Source organism: Panthera tigris, chromosome A3, assembly GCF_018350195.1.
Source record: "Panthera tigris isolate Pti1 chromosome A3, P.tigris_Pti1_mat1.1, whole genome shotgun sequence".
NCBI classification, from domain to species: Eukaryota; Metazoa; Chordata; class Mammalia; order Carnivora; family Felidae; genus Panthera; species Panthera tigris.
This window is the reverse complement of record NC_056662.1, coordinates 37,700,738-37,722,168: the sequence shown is the minus strand read 5'-3', so window position 1 is coordinate 37,722,168 and position 21,431 is coordinate 37,700,738. Positions and strand designations below refer to the sequence as shown.

At 37.9% G+C, this 21,431-nt stretch overlaps 1 long non-coding RNA gene across 5 annotated transcripts in view; it reads right to left on the bottom strand.

The window, feature by feature from the left end:
• LOC102957224 overlaps positions 1–21,431 on the bottom strand; it is a 313,391-nt gene that overhangs the window by 166,346 nt on the left and 125,614 nt on the right. For all 5 annotated transcript variants that reach the window (XR_006215588.1, XR_006215587.1, XR_006215590.1 and 2 more), the window contains one exon: positions 19,427–19,565. This is a non-coding gene — a long non-coding RNA (uncharacterized LOC102957224). The remainder of the gene's footprint in view (positions 1–19,426; positions 19,566–21,431) is intronic.

Sequence of the window (21,431 nt, the reverse complement as noted above, 5' to 3'; positions counted from 1 at the left end):
TAGAGAACAGAGGGTTGCTGGAAGGGTTGTGGGAGGGGGAATGGTCTAAATGGGTAAGAGACATTAAGGAATCTACTCCTGAAATCATTGTTGCACCATATGCTCACTAACTTGGATGTAAATCAACAATAAATAATTTTTTAAATGTAAATTGGTGCAACCATAGTGAAAACCAGTATGAAAGTTCCTCAAAAAATTAAAAATAGAAATACTATATGATCCAGTAATTCCACTATTGGGTATTTACCCATAGAAAATGAAAACACTAATTCAGAAAGAGGTTTGTACCCCTATGTTTATTTCAGCATTATTTACAATAGCCAAGATATTGAAGCAACTCAAATGTTGATCGACTGATGAATGGATAAAAAAGATGTGATATAGATACAGATATAGATATACATATAGATATAGATATTTATATATCAATTATAAACAATTAAATATTTATATAATATGTACTATATATGTGTATATACACATACTGTGGCACACGTTGACTTGGACACCTTTTGAAATAAGTACCAGTTCTAGTATTCTCATACTTTTAACTCAGCAATACAGATTTATAATATGCAATGTGCTTTCAAATTTCCCCCTATCTACAATATAAATAGTGACCATAAGGGGCGCCTGGGTGGCTCAGTAGGTTAAGCAACTGACTTTGGCTCAGGTTATGATCTCACAGAACTCAGGTTATGAGTTCGAGCCCTGTGTCAGGCTCTGTGCTGACAGCTCAGAGCCTGGAGCCCGTTTCAGATTCTGTGTCTGCCTCTCTCTCTGCCACTCCCCTGCTTGCACTCTGTCTCTCTCTGTCAAAAATGAATAAACGTTCAAAAAACATTTAATAAACAATGACCATGAGATCAGTGACTGAGATTTCCTAACTGCTGGTGACATTTTGGAGATGGAAAATATTGACCTATCCTACCACCAACTTGCATCACTGTTTCTTCCAATATGACATAAAAACCCAAAAAATCACAGGATGGCAATATTTGAACAAAGGACCCCATTGTCTTGTGCTTCACATCCACTGTCTGTCCATTTCTACCTGTTACATTTAATCTGTTTATAAACTCCACACCTAGAAGAAGCCAATACATCTTGCCAAATTATTCACCAGGGTCAATTCTGCATTTACATTGCCTTTTCATCTTAAAAATTACAAAAGGAGTTTGGCTTCTTTTTGTTTCAGTTTTCCCTATAGCATCACCGTTCAATGTTTGCATTTGACAACCCTGCAGGAGGTCTGGATTAACAGCCAGCATGATGCGTCCATGCTCTGTAAGACTACTGCTCTCAATTGTGAAATCATATATACGGTAAACCCTTGGTTTGCAAGCACAATTTGCTCCAGAAACATGCTTGTAATCCAAAGCACTTATATATCAAAGTGAATTTCAAGAACTGTTGGCTCAGTTGTGATCATGTGACATTTGGCATCACATACTACTCATACTGCAAGACCTCGCTTGTTTATCAAGTTAAAATTTATTAGAAATATTTGTCTTGCAGGACAAGTTATTCACAATCCAAGGTTATACACACACACACGCACACACACACAAAGTAAGTAGAATGTGTATAGTTAATATGGTGACACATAACAAAATCACATAAACACAAAATTAAGCTAAATTATTTCAAATCATAAGCATCCACTCCATGGTAATAGTATGGATACTTTGATGTATTCAGTGTACCTTAGTTGAAGTGAACCAGAGGAAAAATTTCCCTTGTATAGGAAATTACCACTCTATCCCCAAATAGCAATATTTCTTATGCTTACTTTATAAACCATGATTCAATGGCCTATGAGTAGTGCCAAGAGGATTTCACAGCCTGAGCCCACCGGTCCACTGGGACGTTGTCAGGAAGTGATGACACTCTACTTCCACCTCAAAATGCCTCTTAGCTGGTTTGTGGAGTTATTCCCTGACACTGCCTCATGGGCACTCAAAGCCTTCATGTTACTGTACCCTGCCTTTATCATTTAGCCATCCAATGGCTTTCCCTTTTCCCAGGACTTCTCTTAGGGTAACCCCATGCTCTAATATCAGCCACCTCTGATGGCTGAGTTGCATCAGGATGGAAGTCTGAGACACTGCCATCACTATCTCTCTGTCCCATGTGTGGGCACAAGCCCGATCCTGATTCCTCGAACACACCAGAGGCCAGGCTGTAACTTTTTTTTTTTTAAGAGAGAGACAGAGCATAAGTGGGGGAGGGGCAGGGAAAGAGGGAAACACAGAATCTGAAGTAGGCTCCAGGCTCTGAGCTGTCAGCACGGAGCCAGACACAGGGCTTGAACCCATGAACCGCGAGACCATGACCTGAACCGAAGTCGGACGCTTCACCGACTGAGCCACCCAGGCGCCCCCAGGCTGTAACTTTTAAGAAGGTGTCCTGGAAGTTTGAATGGAGGAGGAGTATGATCACAGACTATTTGGCAACAACAACACAAGCCCAGCTCCATCTAAAATAAAATCTCAACTCGGCCAGCCACTGGCTTATTAAAGCCTACACTCACCAGGTCCATTTCAGGCTTCTCTAGGCTCTGGAGTCAGAGCTAAACAAAGAAATTTTGATTTTCAGAGAGAGGAAGATTCTTATATACTCTTCCTTAAAGTCTGTGTAATGGGCTGAAAGACATACCAAAAAAAGACATGTCTATACCTTAACTCCTGTGATTATGTGGCAGAAGGTATGATTATCCTATGGATCTTGAGAGTAGGAGCTTATCCTACATCATCTGGATGGACCCTAATGTAATTGCATATATCCTTATAAGAGAGAAGCAGAAGGAATTTTGAGGCAGGTATACAGAGGAGACACACAAAAGGAGGCAATGTGACCCCAGAGGCAGAGATTAGAGTTATGCGGCCTTAAACCAAGGCATGCCAACACCACCTGAAGCTGGAAGAGGCAATAAATGGAATCTCCCTAAAACCTTTGGAGGATCTGAGATGGCCCTGGCAAAACTTCCATCTCATACTTTTGGCTTCTAGAACTGTGAGAATACATTTCTGTTGTGTTAAGCTACCAAGGTTATGGTAATTTATTACAGTAGTCCTCAGAAATGAGTACAATCTACCTCTCCAAATTTTTATTCTTTCCTCCAAATTAACCCCTTTCGTTTCAGAAGCAGAACCCAACACACTCTGGATAAGGGACTGGGCTCTTCTTGTGAACTGAGATTATTTCATTGGGCCCTGAATTGGTATGGCTACGGCCCAGGTCATCAGAGTGTTTCAAAATAGTAAAAACTTGGGCATTGTTTCCTTTATTTGGAAAACAATAAAATCAGGTTTGTGTAGGCAGTGATCAGTGTTTCTCGGCCTCAACCATCTGTAAGAACCATGCACTGGGCCACCAGCATTTTGTTGATGCTTACTGTACCTAGTACCTGCAGAGAAACTAAAAGCCAACTTCTGCAAAAGGGAAGAAGACCTGGGGAGCTTTCTAGAACTCTGTCTGCCCTTCCATCCTTCCAAGAGCCAGGGGTTAGTATTGTTTTAAGTGAAATTCGCTTCTCATCCCATTCTTTTCATGATTCCAACCAACATCACTAGAGCTGTCCCAACCTTTAACTCAGAGGAAGAAAAGATCAGAGATATGAATGTTATGCAAAACAAAATGGTGGACTTGCATGCAGAAAAGAAGAAATTTACAGAAAGCAAAAACAAAGGCCCATGCATAATCTACTCACGAATCTATGACTAAAAAAGAGTTTGATTTTAGTTCTTACAGAACTAAGTGGAAAGACAGAAGCAAAGGCTTTAGTGGGTGATTGATTGCCAAGATAATTGACTAAAAAAATATCAGTTCCCTTCAGAAGAAACCCAACTTCAGTGTCTCTGATAAGAAGCTTGGAAAGGAGCTTACCTGTGCTTTATTTTCTCAAGTCTTGGTGTCACAATCTTATCTGTTGCCACTTTATTACACATTCCCTGGTATTAGCACTTAGAATTTCCATACTCACCCCACTGTTGGTCTAAGGTTTTATAGTTGGCAAATCTGAACTGGAAATTCCATGTTGTCCTGGAAAGGGGTTGGGTGAGTCAGATCTGAGTTCAAGTTTAGATTTAGCCACTTCGTAGACATGAGGGCTTATGAAAGTTACTGGTTATTTACCTTCTCTAATATATATTTGCTCAACTGGCTAAGACAGGAAACACATTTATATTACAGAACTTCTATAAGAAATAAATACAAGGATATTTGTGAGGCTGCTTTGCCCCCTACAGGTGCCTACATCCTGGTATGAGCATAATACACTACATTTTGCTGTGTACACAAAATAAGAATTATAGAGGGTGGTAATTATGGGTGATGCTTCTTGTAGACCTGGGGTTAGCATAGTTTCAACAAAGGACCATATAGTGACTATTTTAAGCTTTGAGGCCATGTGGTCCCTGCCTGACCATTCAACATGGTTCTTGTAATGTGAAAGCGGCCAAAGGCAGTAATAAATAAAAGGAATGTGGCCATGCTATTATAAAACTTAGTTAAAAAAAATAGTGATATTTCAGTCTATTTAGGTGCTATAACAAAATATCACAGACTGAGTAGCTTATAAACAAGCTAACTAAATAAACATTTATTCCTCACACGTATTTATTTATGGAGGTTGGAAGTCCGAGATCAAAGTGCCCTTATGGTTGCATTCTGGTGAGGGCTTTCTTCTTAGTTCATACTGGGCAACTCTTGCTGTGTCTTCACGTGGTGGGATAAAGGACTTCCCTAGATCCCCTTTTATAAGAGTATGAACACCATTCATGAGGGCTCTGCTCTTATGACCTAATCGCTTCACAAAGGCCCCACCCTCTTAATACTATTACCTCTGGGATTTAGGATTTAACTCATGAATTTTGGGAGGATACAAACAAGTGGCATCCCAGACTTGCTGTGGGGCATAGTTTGCTGGCCCTAGCTATAGAGCCTCTCTGATCATCATTGGAAAACCTAACTGTCCCATATGATGTCAACCTCAAACATTAAGCAAGAATTCCTGAATCCAAAATCCCACCTAATGATTCCTTATCAGAATGAATGTACTCATAACTTAGCTGGTAGTACTTGCTGGTATTACCTAAAGATAAAAGTTAGACTTTTACCATTTAATACATAAATTATTAACTCTCCCATTTGTTACTAAAACCGTATTTTTCAACTTTTATTTTTTTAAAGTTTATTTATTTTGAGAGAGAGGAAGCACATGTGCAGGAAAAGGGCAGAGAGAGGGAGAGAGAGAGAATCCCAAGCAGGCTCTGTACTGTCAGCATGGACCCTGATGTGGGGCTAGAAGTCATAAACCGTGAGACCATGACTTGGGCCAAAGTCGAACACTTAACTGAGTCACCCAGGTGTCCCAATATTTTTCGACTTTTAAAGAACTTTGCTTGATTTTAGTATTCTCATTAATTAAAAACATAATTAATTTGATATTATCTTTCTAAATGATAGCCTTTTAAAAAATGTAAAATGATAGGCACCTTGTGAATATTCAAATACCTTTCCAGGATCAACACACTCTATATATTCCTGAATTCACCACCCTTTTAAAAAACATTTTTTGGGGTTCTTTGATGGCTCAGTCAGTTAAGCATCTGACTTTGGCTCAGGTCATGATCTCATGGACCGTGGGTTCGAGCCCCATATCAGGCTCTGTGATGACAGCTCAAGAGCCTGGAGCCTGCTTCGGATTCTGTGTCTGCCGCGGTCTCTGTCTCTCTCTCTCTCTCTCCCTCCCTCCCTCCCTCAAAAATAAATAAAAATTAAAAAAAAATTTTTAGGGGTGCTTGGGTGGCTCAGTCAGTTGTGTGTCCAAGTTCAGCTCAGGTCATCTCAAGGTTTGTGAGTTTAAGCCCCATGTCAAGCTCTGTGCTGACAGCTCAAATCCTGGAGCCTGCTTCAGATTCTGTGACTCCCCTCTCTCTGCCCCTCCCCACTTGAGTTCTGTCTCTCTCTTTCAAAAATAAACATTAAAAAATTTTTTAATTTTTAAATATTTTTGTAGAAAAGACAGGGATATAGTAAAGTCAATGAATCTTAAATCTCAATTAACTTGTACATATGCATACACCTTTATAACTCCCCAGAACAAAATCTAGAGTATTTCCAGCTCTCCAGAAGTCTCCTTGTACCCCTCTACATAAGTATAACCTGAAGGGTAACATCACTCTTTTACAGATTTTTAAAGCTCCAAGTAACCCAGACTACCAAACTCTCTCCCTTTTATTTTCTAAAAGGACTCAATTGATCAGACCTAGTTTTCTCTCATTTTGTCTTACCTCCAAATGTTCTGTGCAATGAAACATTTGATAAACTAACCTCTTCTGCAGAAAACCCACCAACTTACCAGGTGTGCAAACAAGAATCGCTCTCTATGGCTGCCAGGGTCATTTTCCTTGGAAAGACTTCTCATGTTTGGAAGACATGTTGGCAGAACTCCAGTTCACAATCCAGCACATGTCATCAGCCCAGCAATTTCACATTTTTTTGCCAAAAGTTCCCCAATTTTGCCCTTGAACTGCTGCAGCTTCTTAACAGATATGTTACTGAGCAATTTGTGCAAATTAAATTTCGTTATCTTCTTAAAATGCAGTATTTTAACAAACCCTGAATGTAAATTTTTTAAAAGGAGACTGCAGTTGGAAGGCAAGAATTTAATGGCAAATCTTTATGAAAAATGAGGAAATTTTAAAGTTACTCTTTAACTATCAATATCCTCATATATCCAATTTATTTTTAAGCAAGCTGCACCTATAGTGTGGATGGTAATAAATCATGTTCAGAATCCCAACATATCCCTTTAAAAGGCCAGGAGTGTGTGTTGGGAGAAGCACTTGAAATTTTACTCAAGGTGGTGAAATTTAACCACTCTATTAAATATTGAGAATTTAACCAAAAGAGTTAATGTGGCTAATTACCTGGGCAGACAAAAACTGGCCTGTCTAAAAGTAAATTAAAACTAAATGGTTTGAACTCCCATTTCTGACCAAGATGGAGTATAGGGATCAGATTTATGCTACCACCTGAAACAACCAGAAAACAGATAAGATATACAAAACTTATTTCAAGAAATTGAGTATAAAGGACAGTGAACCCCAAGAGACAGGAAACAAACAAGGTCAGCCCTATGATTGTCTCAGCTAACTGCCTGGAGAGTTTTCAGTCCATGGCACATATCTCTCTTGAGAACACAGGATGAGACCAGCAGATTCTCTGAGTTGAAAAGACAGAGATGAGAGTCTTAGAGACCAATGCAATTAAAGTCCACTGAACAGATGATCAGAGAAGGCAGAACTGAATACAGAGGGAGCCCAAGATAGAGGCAGAAGGTTCCACTTGAGTTTTCAGTTGAGTACTGATCAGTACATATGTGTGAAGAAACACCTAGAGATGAAAGCTACAATGTCTGAGAAGAAAATAACACTGGATGGGATTAACAGCAGATTAGATATGAAGAAAAAAAATAGTAAACTTGGACACAGCAAAAGAAGTGATGCAAAATGAAATAGAAATAAAAAGAGAACAATGAGGACACCTGGGTCCCTCAGTTGGTTAAGCATCCGACTCTTGATCTTGGCTCAGGTCATGATCGCACAGTTCGTGAGTACAAGCCCCGCATCAGCCTCTGTGCTGACAGTGCAGAGGCTGCTTGGGCTTCTGTCTCTCCTTCTGTCTCTCTGGCCCTCCCCTGCTCACTCTCACTCTTTCAAATAAATAAACTTAAAAAAAAGAACAACGACAGTAAAGCAGAACATCAGTGAGCTGTGCAACATCTTCAAATGGCCTCGTGTATGTGTGAGGCAAATGCCCAGGGAAAGGAGATAAGGGGATACAGAAAAAAAATATTCAAATGGTAAAGCTGAAAGTCTCCTAAGTTTGATGAAAAATGTCAGATCTGAGCAGCTCAAAGAACTCAACCCCAACAAACAAAAGGCAGATGACATCACAGTATATTATAATCAAATTACTCAAAATCACTGAGAAAGAGAAAATGTTAAAGGCATGAGAAAAAAAAGAAAAGATATATACAGAGGGACAAAGATAAGGATGATGTAAATGTACAAAAAAGATGGCACAGCCTGACCAAGTAAGGTTTGCTCAGGAATACAAGGTTGGTTTAACATTGAAAAGTCAATGTATGTCACTATATTAGAAAACTAAGAAAAACCATATGATCATCTTAATAGGTGCAGAGGAAAACATCTGACAAAATCCAACATCTGTCCCACTAAAAACTCCCAATGTAGCAGGAATAGAAGGGGATGTCCTTAACCTAATAAAAGGCATTTATCCAAAACCTACAGCTAATGTCATACTTCGTATTTAAAGACTATTTAAATACTTCGTATTTAAAGACTAAATTCTTTCCACTTAGATATGAAAAAAGGCAAGGACATGTACTCTCATCATTTCTATTCAATATTGCGTTTAGAAAATCCGATGAAATCTTTTAAAAATCTACTAAAACTAATAAGTAAGTTTACGAAGACTTTAGAATACCAAATCCATGTCTGAAAAGGAAGATTAGAAAGGAGGAATTACCAAGAGACATGGCAAAACTTTTGGAAGTGAAGAAGGTGTTCATTATCTTGATGCTGGTGCTGGATTCATGGATTTATACATTTGTCAAAACATTGAATTTCAGTATATGCAATTTATCATATGTCAATCATACCTCAATAAAGTTGTTTTTTTAAAAAAATAAATTATGTTCCCTTGAGATATTTTCCATCTTCTTTGGGAATTTTGTCTTCAAACTCACTGCCAAACAACATCTATATGAAACAAGAGGTTATACTCTGAATATAGAAACAGTATATGCAATATTTTATAATTCAGAGAAACACCAAGGCTAATTCTTTTTGTTTTAATTTTTTTTAACGTTTATTTATTTTTGAAAGAGAGAGAGACACGGAGTGCAAGCAGGGGAGGGTCAGGGAGAGGGAAATACAGAATCCAAAGCAGGATCCAGGCTCTGAGCTGTTAGCACAGAGCACAATGCGAACTCGTAAACCATGAGATCATGACCTGAGCCGAAGTCAGATGCTCAACCAACTGAGCCATCCAAGTGCCCCTTTTTAAGGGTAATTTTCTATGAGGAAAATAATCGCTTATCCATAGTAGATAAGGAAGTCCTACTCTCTTATTGTGATTGCTCACAAATGTGTTTGTCTAAGAGAATCCATAAAGATTCACCCAATTTCACCAGTGTACTATGTTTTCTAAATGTTCTTGTCATTACATTCAACTGCAGATTACACGGATTACACGGACTTCTACTCTCTGTGTTGCTGGAGTCTGGACTAGACCAACCTATTTCGTGAGGCCCTAAATAATAATATGAATAAACCACTACTCAATGAAAATACAGATTCAAAGCACCAAAGAATTTTAAGTTTCAACTTCTCTAAACACCTCAGAATCCTACAGAGGTATTTCTGGGCTTCCCAATTCCCTCCTTCAAATGTTCCTTTATGAATATTTTCAAGTCCTTTTATAACGGTTTTTAAAAACCACATCTATTAAAATAGGCTGAATATACTGAGGATTACAAATGTTTTAATTTATGCTTGTGGGCAACTCATTTTTGGGCAATTCTCTAAATAAAAGCCCTCCTGCTGCCTCAGTTTAATTAAAGTGTGTCCTGGGTTTGCAGAGGCTCCCCGTGTACTTGAACTTGGTGTAAATGTGTTGTGGAAATGAAAGGTTGCTGTTCCGCACTGACCTTTTGTGACTTCAGGCCTGTGCACGTCCATCTACTTAAAAATGTACAAGTAAGTTCAAACCTACAGAACAAGGACACTGTGCTCTATTAAATACTAGTGAGACCCAGGCAAATCAGTTTAGCATACCTTCCTGTTGTGAAATCCCAGCTGGTTGTGCAACAAGAGAATGTATAATATGCTTCATCAGGGTAAAAATATATTACGCAAAATTTTATATTCATTATATTTTAATGTGGTTCTTATCTATTTTATTTTTAATACTTTTTACTGTTCAGGTCAAATGATGGTTATTTAAGTGAGAAATGGATTGCTGATTGTAAACGGACTATTTGAATGAAAATCTGATGATGCAAATGACAAGATCAAAAATGCTCAAGATGAAACTTGGAACAAATCATGTTCTGTTAGCACCAGGTGGATTCTTAAGCTGATGTGAATCACACTGAAAACAGTATGTGAAAACAAACAGGTGCAAAAAAAAATGCTCTCATAGTTACTTGTAAATAAAAAATAATAAAACCATAGTATAGGCAGTATGAATTTATTCCTAAACATTGCAGGGAAGGAACCATTATTTTTTCATTTTTCTAAACTAAATTTCATCTGACTCCAAGCCATGCAGAGTGAAATCTGCCATTTTCCCTATTGCTTCTTTGGCCACATTCTGTTGCCCTAAGTGCTGATATCTCTCGAGGTCTGGGCACTCATACTAAGAAGTTGAGCTGTGTCCCAGCTCATCTGCATATGGCCTTGACCAAAGGGGACTCCTAGATTCTGCTCCCACAATCTGAAGCTTCCTGATAATGGCGCAGGCATGTTCTTGGCAGAACCAGAGATCCCGCCACCTCACAGAGCACTGAATGGCAGCGGGAAGCAAGTTCCCGTCATGATGCCAGCCACATCCTTCCCCCTCCTACAGTTCCTCTTCTCCTAATACAGTCTACTCTAGAACCCACTTAGAAAGAGCCAAACTTTCAAAGACAACTGCTAGTTCTCCCTTGGGGCCAGAGAAACTCAGACAGCACCACACAAAGTCTTCCTAGCTGCTACCAGGGCCCAAGTCTTCCATGTTCCATGTGATGCCTGGGTTTGCTGAGGGAGTCTGGAGGGGCTGCAGTGACCAGAATGGGAGGAGACACTACCTTTCATTCTTTTTCAGATGCCTATGGGAGAAAGCCAGATGATTTTTCCATCCTCCATGTCATTCTCGGATGATAGTTATTTGTTATCAGGGCTCACCTTTAGAATTTTTGCAAAATAACCCTATAGCCATTCCTATCCAGTAAAAATGGAATTTTTAAGCAAAATCGTCTCAGCCTAAAAATAATTATTTAACCTTTACTCACCATAAATCAAACCACTAACCCTTGTCAGAAATTTTATGAAAAAAGACAATAAAATGGTCTTCATTCAATGTAAATGACTGCTTTTCCATTTTTCTACATTTTCATGCATTTAAAAATTGTGTATATCTATTTTTGTAAGTTTTTTTTAATATATTAATTCTTGAGAGAGAGAGAAAGTGAGCCAGTGCATGAGCAGGGGAGGGGCAGAGAGAGAGAGGGAGAGACAGAATCCCAAGCAGGTGCCACTTTCATTGCAGACCCTGACACAGGGCTCAACTCAAGAACCATGAGATCATGACCTGAGCTAAAATCAAGTTGGACACTTAACCAACTACCCCATATTTTTTAGATATATGAAAAAATAGAAAAATTGAAAGGCAGTAACTTACACAGAATGATATAGATAGATAGATGATAGATAGATAGATAGATAGATAGACAGATAGATAGATAGATGTGTACATATGTATGTAATTTTCTTTCCTCTTTAGGAAATACAAGTGTTAAAACCAGCATTTTCTTCATAAAGTGTACCTTTTACACTTGGAACGCTATCTCTTTCTGTCCTCTTTCACCCCTTTTTTAAATTTAAAATTTTTTTTAAATCTTGTAGTTATGTTTCTGCCCTCATTTTTATAGCCTGCGAATAATGTCATCTTCTGTAAATGAATTTAATCATTTCTGTTTTTCATAAGAGAATTCAGCCTGTTCTCATTTAAAATAACAATTAAGCATTGATTTTATTCTGTTCACCTTTCTTTACATTTTCCTTTTTTCTTTTAACTTCACTTTCTCAACTTGCAATCTTTGTTTCTTTGGACATTGAAGTGTACTTTCTACTTCCTACAGTGATTATCTTCAAAATGCCAGCAGTCATTAACAGACACACATTTCTCTATTATAGGAAAGCAACTTACCACTTATTTCCCTTCCCAAAACATTCTCTTCTTGCCATTCCAATAAAATGAGAGCTTCAGACATTTTATTTTTTAAAACCTATTTTAGATGGAATGTTTCACATGTAGGAAAACACATAGCTCTTTGGTATACAGTTGCAGGAATTTTGCATCCGTATGTGGTCTGGGAACCACCACCAGGTCAAGATATTTCCATATTTCAGCAGCCCTGAAATTCCTTCAGGCCCCTTCTGAATCAACACCCACCATATCCCTACCAATGCAGTCACTGTCCTGATGATTCTTGAGCTTTTAATAAAAGCAATCCTATACTGTGTTCCTTTGTGCCTGGCTTCTTTTATTCAGCATTATGATTTTGAGATTCATAAAAACATCTGTCAGGAAATCACTCTTTTTACTATTGAGCATATTTCATTATATGAATAAACCACAATTCATTTATCCTTCTCTCACTGATGAACATTTGGGTTGTTTCCAGTTTGAAGTTATTATTAATGACACTGTCACGAACATTCACATATGTGGTTTAGGTAGACACATGCCCTCATTTTTCTTAGGCATATATCTAGGTGTGGGATTGCTGGGTAATAGTGCATATTTAACTTTATTAAAAACTGCCAAATATTATAGTTAATAATACTATATGCTTATTTGAAAGTACCCAGGAGAGTATATCCTGAAAGTTCTCATTGTGAGAAAAAAAAAATGGTAACTATGTATGGTGTGGACTTACTGTGCTCATCAGTTTTCAATATATACAAATATTAATGCATTACACTGTTTACCTGAAACTAATATATACTATGTCAATTATACCTCAATTTTTAAAAATCTGCCAAGGGGTACCTGGATGGTTCAGTGGGTTAAGCATCAGACTCTTGTTTTCCACTCAGCTCATGATCTCATGGTCGTGAGATCCAGTCCCGCCAGCTTGGGATTCTCTCTCTCCCTCTCCCTCTGCCCCTCCCCTGCTCACAAATGCGCTCTCTCTCTTAAAAACAACAACACAACTGTCAAAAGATTTTTCCAAAGTAGTTTTACCAATTTGCATGCTGATTAGTAATATATGAGAATTTCCATAATTCTTAATCTATTCCAACACTTGCTATTGATGGTCTCTTTAATTTTGGGCATCCCCATAAGTTTATAGTGACATCTCACTGTGTTTTAATTTGAATTTTCCTGACACTAGTGATGATGAACACCGTATGTTCTTTTATGACACACATTCAACTCTTTTGTCATTTTTAAAAATTAGTGTTTCTGTCTTACTGGGACTTTATGAGGATAAAATATTCATAGGATGTATATCTCTAAGAATGAGTAAAGAGGATACAAAAGGAACTCATTTAAAATCAGTAACAAAATGATTCCATGCAAAATAAAAGGGGAAATTTTTTAACATGCAATTTATAATAGAAATCTGAATAACCCATAAACATGAAAAGATGTTCCACCTTATTGAAAAGTTAGAAAATGCAAATTAAAACATTCATGAACCATCAGGAACTTTAATCAATTGGGCAAAAACCAAAAGTGTGAGAGAACTGAGGGTTAGTTAGGATAGTGAAAATTGGGAACCTTTATAAATTATAAATTGGAACCAAAGCCTTGAAGATGCACTGGACAGTATCTAGAAAACATGAACATGCACATCATTAATATTTGGCCATTTTGCTTCATGGTATATATACACTACAACACATGTAGAAAAGTGCTCAGTGTAGCCTTGTTTATACAGCGAGAATTTGGGAAAACGTGAATAATCAACAATAGAAAAAGGAACACAGAATTGTTCTAGAGCAGTGGGGTAAACTACACATAGATATGTTTCACATGAACAAACCATGGGAATGTGATTTTGAATGAAGACAAGTGATACATGATCATTTACAGAGTGCTTTTGTTTTATTTCATTTTATTTTATTTTATTTTATTTTATTTTATTTTATTTTGAGAGGGAGAGGGAGAGAGGGAAGAGGAGAGAGAGAGAGTGTGAGCACATGCAAGCAGGGAGAGGGACAGAGGGAGAAAGAGAATCCCAAGTAGGCTCACTCAGCGTGGAGCCCGAAACAGGGCTTGATCCCACAAACTGTGAGATCACAACCTGAGCCAAAATCAAGTTGGAAGTTTAACCAACTGAGCCGCCCAGGTGCCCCACAGAGAGCTTTTTGAAAGCATGATAAATTACACAGTATTGCTTAAAAGTGAGAAATAAGATATACATATTGTTCTAAAAAATCTGGTGCCTATACTAGCAACATCAGCATTTCCTGAAACATGTTAGAAATGTAAATCCTTGGGGTGCCTGGCTGGCCCAGCCAGGAAAGCATGCAACTCTTGATCTTGGGGCTGTGAGTTCGAGCCCCACATTGGGTATGGAGATTACTTAAAATTAGACATGTAAATTATTGGGACCACCCTCAGACCTACTGAATCAGTATCTCTTGTGGGGGGGGGCCAGCAATCTGTTTTAACAAGCCCTGAAGTAGATTCTGAGGCTTGCTAAAGCTTGGGAAATATAGATTATAGACCTACATTTTATTTTATTTTCAATGTTTTTAAGTTTACTTATTCTGAGAGAGAGAGACAGCATATGAACAGGGGAGGGGCAGAGAGACAGAGAGAGACAGAGAGAGAGAGAGAGAGAGAGAGAGAAGGAATCCCAAGTAGGCTCTGTACTGCCAGTGCAGAGCCCGATGCAGGGCTTGACCCAACAAACCAGGAGATCCTGACCTGAGCCAAAATCATGAGTTGGAAGCTTGACTGAGCCACCCAGGTGCACATGGACCTATTTTTTTTTTTAACATTTATTCATTTTTGAGAGACAGAGAAAGACAGAGGATGAGTGGGGAAGGGGCAGCGAGAGGGAAACACAGAATCCAAAGCAGGCTCCAGGCTCTGAGCTGCCAGCACAGAGTCCAACGTGGAACTCGAACCTATGGACTATGAGATCATGACCTGAGCTGAAGTCAGACATTTAACTGACCGAGCCACCCAGGTGCCACAAACCTATATTTTACATAGATACCTATTTACTAAAAATAGTATAGATAGCCAGAGGAAATAAAAATATCCTGCCAATGGTTGTCTTTGGAGTTGCTCAAATATCTGTAATGTCATGTCTATAAATATAAAAATAAATCTGAAGCAAGAAGCATGAAACACTAACATCTGTTACTTATTAGTGGTGCGTATGAGGGTCTTTGTTAAGTTATTCTGCATCCTTCTGATTTTTTTGAACTTTTCAAAATAAAAAGGAGCTACAGAGAGCACAGGGTTTGTGGTTACTGAATAGTGCAGGGATTTAATGTGTTAACCGAAACATCTTAGTTCTTTCTCTGTCTTCACATTTAATTAAGAATACCTTGAGATTGCAAGGCAAAATCTTTTAAAAACAAAACAAAAGAACCCATGATTTTGTAATCATTTACACTTGTTAAATTTACTGTATCAAACTTTTCGTGATTCTGCGCTCAAAACAATGTAGAGAAATAAATCAGAAAGCAGAGTGGATACTAAATTATAACTGGCGTCTATATAATCTCTATTTTAGCTCTTTAATGTGATCAGAACATTGCTATCATTGATGTAAGAAAAGTTAAAAAAGAAAATTAGAAAATACACTTATTTGAAACAAAATGTTACTTGTATTTGTTTTTATATTGGGATTATGGAAGACTAGTATAAGCAAGGCTTCTCATTGTTTTTACAATGCTTTGCTTTGTGAGACAGTTTTACTTCTCTTTTTTCCTCCTGGGAGGGCTGCCCTTCAACCCCAGAAGATAGATACAGTGCTACTCAGTACTTCCAGATTTCCCAGCTACTCTTACTGAGGATTTTTCAAGTCTCACAATTCAGATTTTAGGATGTCTCCCTTAATGTTATCTTCTGCTACATGATGTTTCTGAAAAAAGAAAAGCCACTTCCTATCACTTAGAAGATATTTGCCCAAATAACTAAGCTTAGGATGAAATCTACTTCACTCATCAGTAATGGAGGCTAAGCCCATAGAGCCAGGCTACCTTTGGCTCTCTTTCATTCAACAGTGACTCTCTCGGTGTAGCACAAAACTATAAAAACAGCCCTTGACCACAAAGGCTTAAATTCCAGTCAAGGATGTAAGAAGTATCCATTTGCAGCATTGTGTACAAAAACAACAACAAAAAATAGCATTCTATATAGCAACCATAAAGTGCTAAATCATTTGGGATGATACTGAACAGACAAGGAATTTTAAGAGAAGTCAGGCAATGGTGGAAGGTATTGGCAGGAAGGTTCTGTGAAAGAAATGAGGTGTAGAAGTTAGACAGAATTGAAGAAAACTGGGCAATAGGAATAGTGGGGGAAGCAGGAGAATAGTGTGGCTGAGGGAAGAAGGCTGTAAGGTCAGCAGGGGGCAATGAATAGCAAAGATTGTTAAGGTGTGGGAGAGAAAGTAGACTCCAGTTATGGAGCTCTGAGAAATTTAAGAGGTGCACAGACTTGATGTACAGAACATCATATGTTCCCTGATTAATAAAGATTTCATTTTTAAGTGTACTTAACCCACTTCACAAAAAATCTGGGAAATAATGCAGAAAAATAAGATCTTTCTCCATTTATTATCTTCATCATGAACTAGTATTAATATTTTATTGCCTGTCTTTTTATTTCACAATATCTGTTTCCTTTTCATTTTTTTGAAAGTATAAAAATAATGCATGCTCACTCTAGGAAGTTTGCAAAAATGACCAAAAAATGTGGGAAATACCAGTTGATATTTATGGATCATCAACATTTACATTTTTAACTCATGTGAGCCTTGCAACAACCTCAGTATCTGTAATTTACAAAGGGATTAATATAGCACAGAGATGTTAAATAAGTAGTCTAAGATCACCCAGTACATATACAGTGCTGTCACAACTTGACCTCATGAATTATAGTGTCAGAGGCCATGTACCATTCCACTGGGCTCCACTGCCTATCTCTCTTCCAAAAATTATGAGTTTGATTTCTGTGTTAGAATCCATGATATATACATATCAAGAATCTTTAAATATTTCCTTAATATAAGACACTGTGTCTAGCTGAAATATTTTCCTCTTGTAAATAATGCAACATTGAATATTTCTACACATAAATGTTTACAGGAGTGTTCAATTATCTCCCCAAGATACATTATTATAAGCCAAACTGCTAAGGCAGACATAGAAAAAAGTTGAGGCTTTTGTGTTGCTAAAATATTCCCAAAAATACCCATCTATGTTACTGGTGCCACTCCCAATATGTAAGCAAGAAGAGACTTCTTTATATCTTTTCTATCTGTCAGAATTGTATGTTTAAACTTTTCATTTTGAGATAGTTGTAGATTTACATGCAGTTATAAGAAATAATACAGAAAAATTCCATGTACATTTTCCCCAATTTTACTCCAGTGACATCTTGCAAAACTTTAGCACGATGTCACAACCAGGACATTACATTGATAGAGTCAAGATACAGAATGTTTCTATCACCAAAGGATGCCTCGTGTTGCCCCTTTATAGCCACACACACTTTCCTTTGTTCCAGCCTCCTCATTTCCAGATACGACTAACTTCTCCAATTCTATAACTTTGTCATTTCAAGAATGTTATTTAAATGGAATCATACAGTATGTAACCTTTTAGACTTACCTCTTTTCAATGAACATAATTCTTCGGAGGTATCCAGTTTGTTGCATGTATCAATAGTTTGTTCATTTGTATTGCTGCTAATAATCCATAGTAACAACGTACTGTGGTTTGTTTAACCATTCATGCCCTGAAGGGGATCGGGGCTGCTTCTGGTTTGGGAGTATCATGAATAAAACTACTAAAAACATTTGTATTCATGTTTTCGTGTAAATATGCATTTTCATTTCTCTGGGATAAATGCCCCCGAGAGAGCAACTATTGGGTCATACAGTAGTTATACATGTATTTTTATAAGAAACTGCCAGTTTTCCAGAGTGGCTGTACCACTTTACATGCTTATCGACAATGTATGAGTCATCCAGTTTCTCCTCATCCTCACCAGCATTTCTTAAACTAAGTACTTTTTATTTTAGCCATTCTGATAGGTTTGTTTACTCATTGTGGTATTAGTAAATCATGTGATTTTTTTAAATTTAAGTTAGTTAACATACAGTGTAGTATTGCTTTCACAGGTAGAATTTAGTGATTCATCACTTACATATAACACCAGGTGCTCATCTCAACAAGTGCCCTCCTTAATGCTCATCACCCATTTAGCCCATCCCCCATCGAACACCCTCCAGCAACCCTCAGTTTGTTCTCTATATTTAAGAGTCTCTTATGGTTTGCCTCCCTCTCTGTTTGTGAATTATTTTTCCTTCCCTTCCCCTATTTTCATCTGTTGTGTTTCCTAAATTCCACATATGAGTGAAATCCTATTATATTTGTATTTCTCTGACTGACTTATTTCACTTAGTATATAATACACTCTCGTTCCACCAACGTTGTTACAAATGGCAAGATTTCATTATTTTTGATCACCAAAAAATATTCCATTCCATTCCATTCCATTCCACACATACATACCACATTTTCTTTATCCATTCATCAGTCGATGGACATTTGGGCTCTTTCCATAACTTTGCTATTGTTGATAGTGCTGCTATAACCATTGGGGTACATGTGCCTCTTTGAAACAGCATTTTTGTATCTTTGGATAAATAAGTCATGTGATTTCTAATCTTTACTAACATAATACAAAAATGTGACTTCTCATTGTAATTTGGAGTTCCTTTTTTTCCCATCTTCTCAAACTTTTTGACCACTTTTGTTTTTTCTATAAACTATATAGTTCATGTGCTTTTTAAATTTATTTTATGTATTTGTATACTAATCATATGAACCCTCCATTTTAAAATTATTTTCCTGATTTCACTGAAATTACTTGAGGAAGTGTTTTAGTTTTTTTTACAAAATGTATTCCCAAACCATAATGACCACTATATTCCCAACAGATGGTTTCTAAGTCTGCTTCAAATCTCAGTCAGGTCAGTTGATTAAACTGAATTGAATTGAATTGAAGCCTTTTATTATTTTGAATAGAATCTTCCCTGCATATTATGCATAAATTTACTCAATTTCTACTAGTAATACGCTTGGTGTATTATTCACTGACACTAACACATTATTTGATACCAATGGGTTATCAGCTCTCTCTAAAACCAGTTGTTTTCTTCTTCCTCTCCTTCTTCTTCTCTTTTTCTCCTTCTCCTTTTTCCTGTTTAGTATTTTATAGTCCTGAGTCCATTTCATGGTATTGTAATGCAAGTGTCATACTTGGAAATGCAGCCATTTAAATCCACAAAATGTACATAGATTTCTGAAGAGAATAGGGATTATACATAAAGTCAAAGGACCAACAGAGCTTGAAAACTGTGTACCTGTGTGTGTTCATTCTGGTTCAGCCATGGACTTCTCATTGACCTCAGAGAAGGCCTTCTCTGTGCCTTTTCCATTTCTTCTTCTGTAATAAGGGATCACATCATTTTCTTCCCTCTGGGTCTGATCCAAGAAAATTCACTGATGAGATAAAGGCAGTGGAAAGGTCAAGACAAAAGACAGCCTTCAGTCAGGAAGATGGTCATTTAAATTATCCACCCAGGAAATACTGTAGTATCAGATGGGAGGGGCAGATGTCGATATCTGAAGCAGAAAGCACAGGAGGCTGGTGCTGCAGGAGGCCCACCCAAGAACCATGGTACGCATTAACAGCCAATTACAATAACTCAAAACACCACGAAGGTCAGCCTCAGAAGTCTTAACAAAGCCTGAGATTATTCCAAAGGGTTGCTGTCCATACACAAAATCAGCTTGCTCTCTAGATGAAACCAGATGAAAGAACTCCTGTCGACTTACAAAGGTGAAACCATCTAAGGTGGGGCTGTGCACTGAATCTACCGTTTGGAGTCAGAGAAAGGAAAATGTTGTCAGGAAAGATCCCCATTCTCTCAGGAAGAAGCAAACACTTCCAGCAGGGTGAGATTCAGTGAAACATCCATCCCTCTGAAACACATTTACTTGTGGAAGGCAAGAATTTACCCATGGAAGACAAGTCCTTTTTCTCGGCTAGCGGAAGCCATCTTCCAGAGTATTCTAAGCAAGCCCAGAATCCTCACACCTCCAGGCTCCTGACATTTTAAGGCTCATGTAGGCCAGAAGTTAGCAAACTAAGGTCCACAAGCCAAAAGCAGCCTACCATGATGTTTTTGTATAGCCTGTAAGCTGAGAATGTCTTTCACATCTTTAAATGGTAGGGGAAAAAATCAAAGGATGAACAATATTCTGTGACACATGAAAATTATATGAAATTCAAATTTCAGTGTCCATTAATAATGTTTTATTAGGTTGCAGGCATTCTTATTCATTTAAATGTTGCCTGTGGCTGCTTTGGGGGTTACAACAGCAAAGTCAAGTCGTTGTAACAAAGACCATTTGGCCCAAAAGTCTCAAATACTTACTATCTGGCCCTAAACAGGAAAAAAAAAAAAGTTGGCTGACCCCTGATCTGGGCCATCCTCCCACACAATCCTTATATAGACCCAATAAACCATCATCTTGCTCTGTGCTTCATGCCTGTCATGGCAGGGAGCTCATCACTTCACAAGCCAGCCTGTAACTTTGACAGCAACAATCATTAAAATTATCATTATTTTGAACTCAAATCTCCAACCCTCTGGACCTAATTGTGCTCTATTAAAATGACCTACAATAAGTCTACTCCCTTCATGCATGATGACAAAATGAAATGAGAAGAAAATTCTTCCTTGTTAAGGTGTTGTCAGCTGCTCAACAGCAGAAGAGTAAGGGAGGGAAGGAGCCAGTTACCTCAGAGACTCACCAAGTCCCACCAAGCATGCTCCTGGCCTTGGCTACTCACAGGGGCCAAAGCTGTGGTCCTGAAGGAGCTAAATGAATTTCTTTTTTGTCAATATCAGGTTAACCCCTGTAGAGCAGTCTGGCTGTGAACCTGGCCCCCTAATTCTCCCAGTGGCACATCTTGAGTAACTGAATCCCTACCATTTAGCCTTCTGTCCCCAGCCTTTTCACTCTTTGGCCTATAAACTTGTCTAAAGGAAGCAAGGAAAAGTATGTTAAGTTATAAGGTAATCTCAGGAATCATCTTGTCCAGTGCTGCTCAAAGAGAGGTCCGTGGACCAGCAATATCAGAATCACCTGAGAGCTTGTTAAAACTGCAGGATCTCAGGCTCAATCAGACCTTCTGAATTAGAATCAGCATTTCCACAGGATCTCTAGGTGATTCATACGCATGGCAAAAGTGGAAAAGTATACAGCTAAATCTACAACCATCCTATAAATTGGGGGCCTCAGGTTTAAATTTAGTGCCTCAAATCTTATATCTGGTTCTCTTTTGCTCTTCTAAGTAGC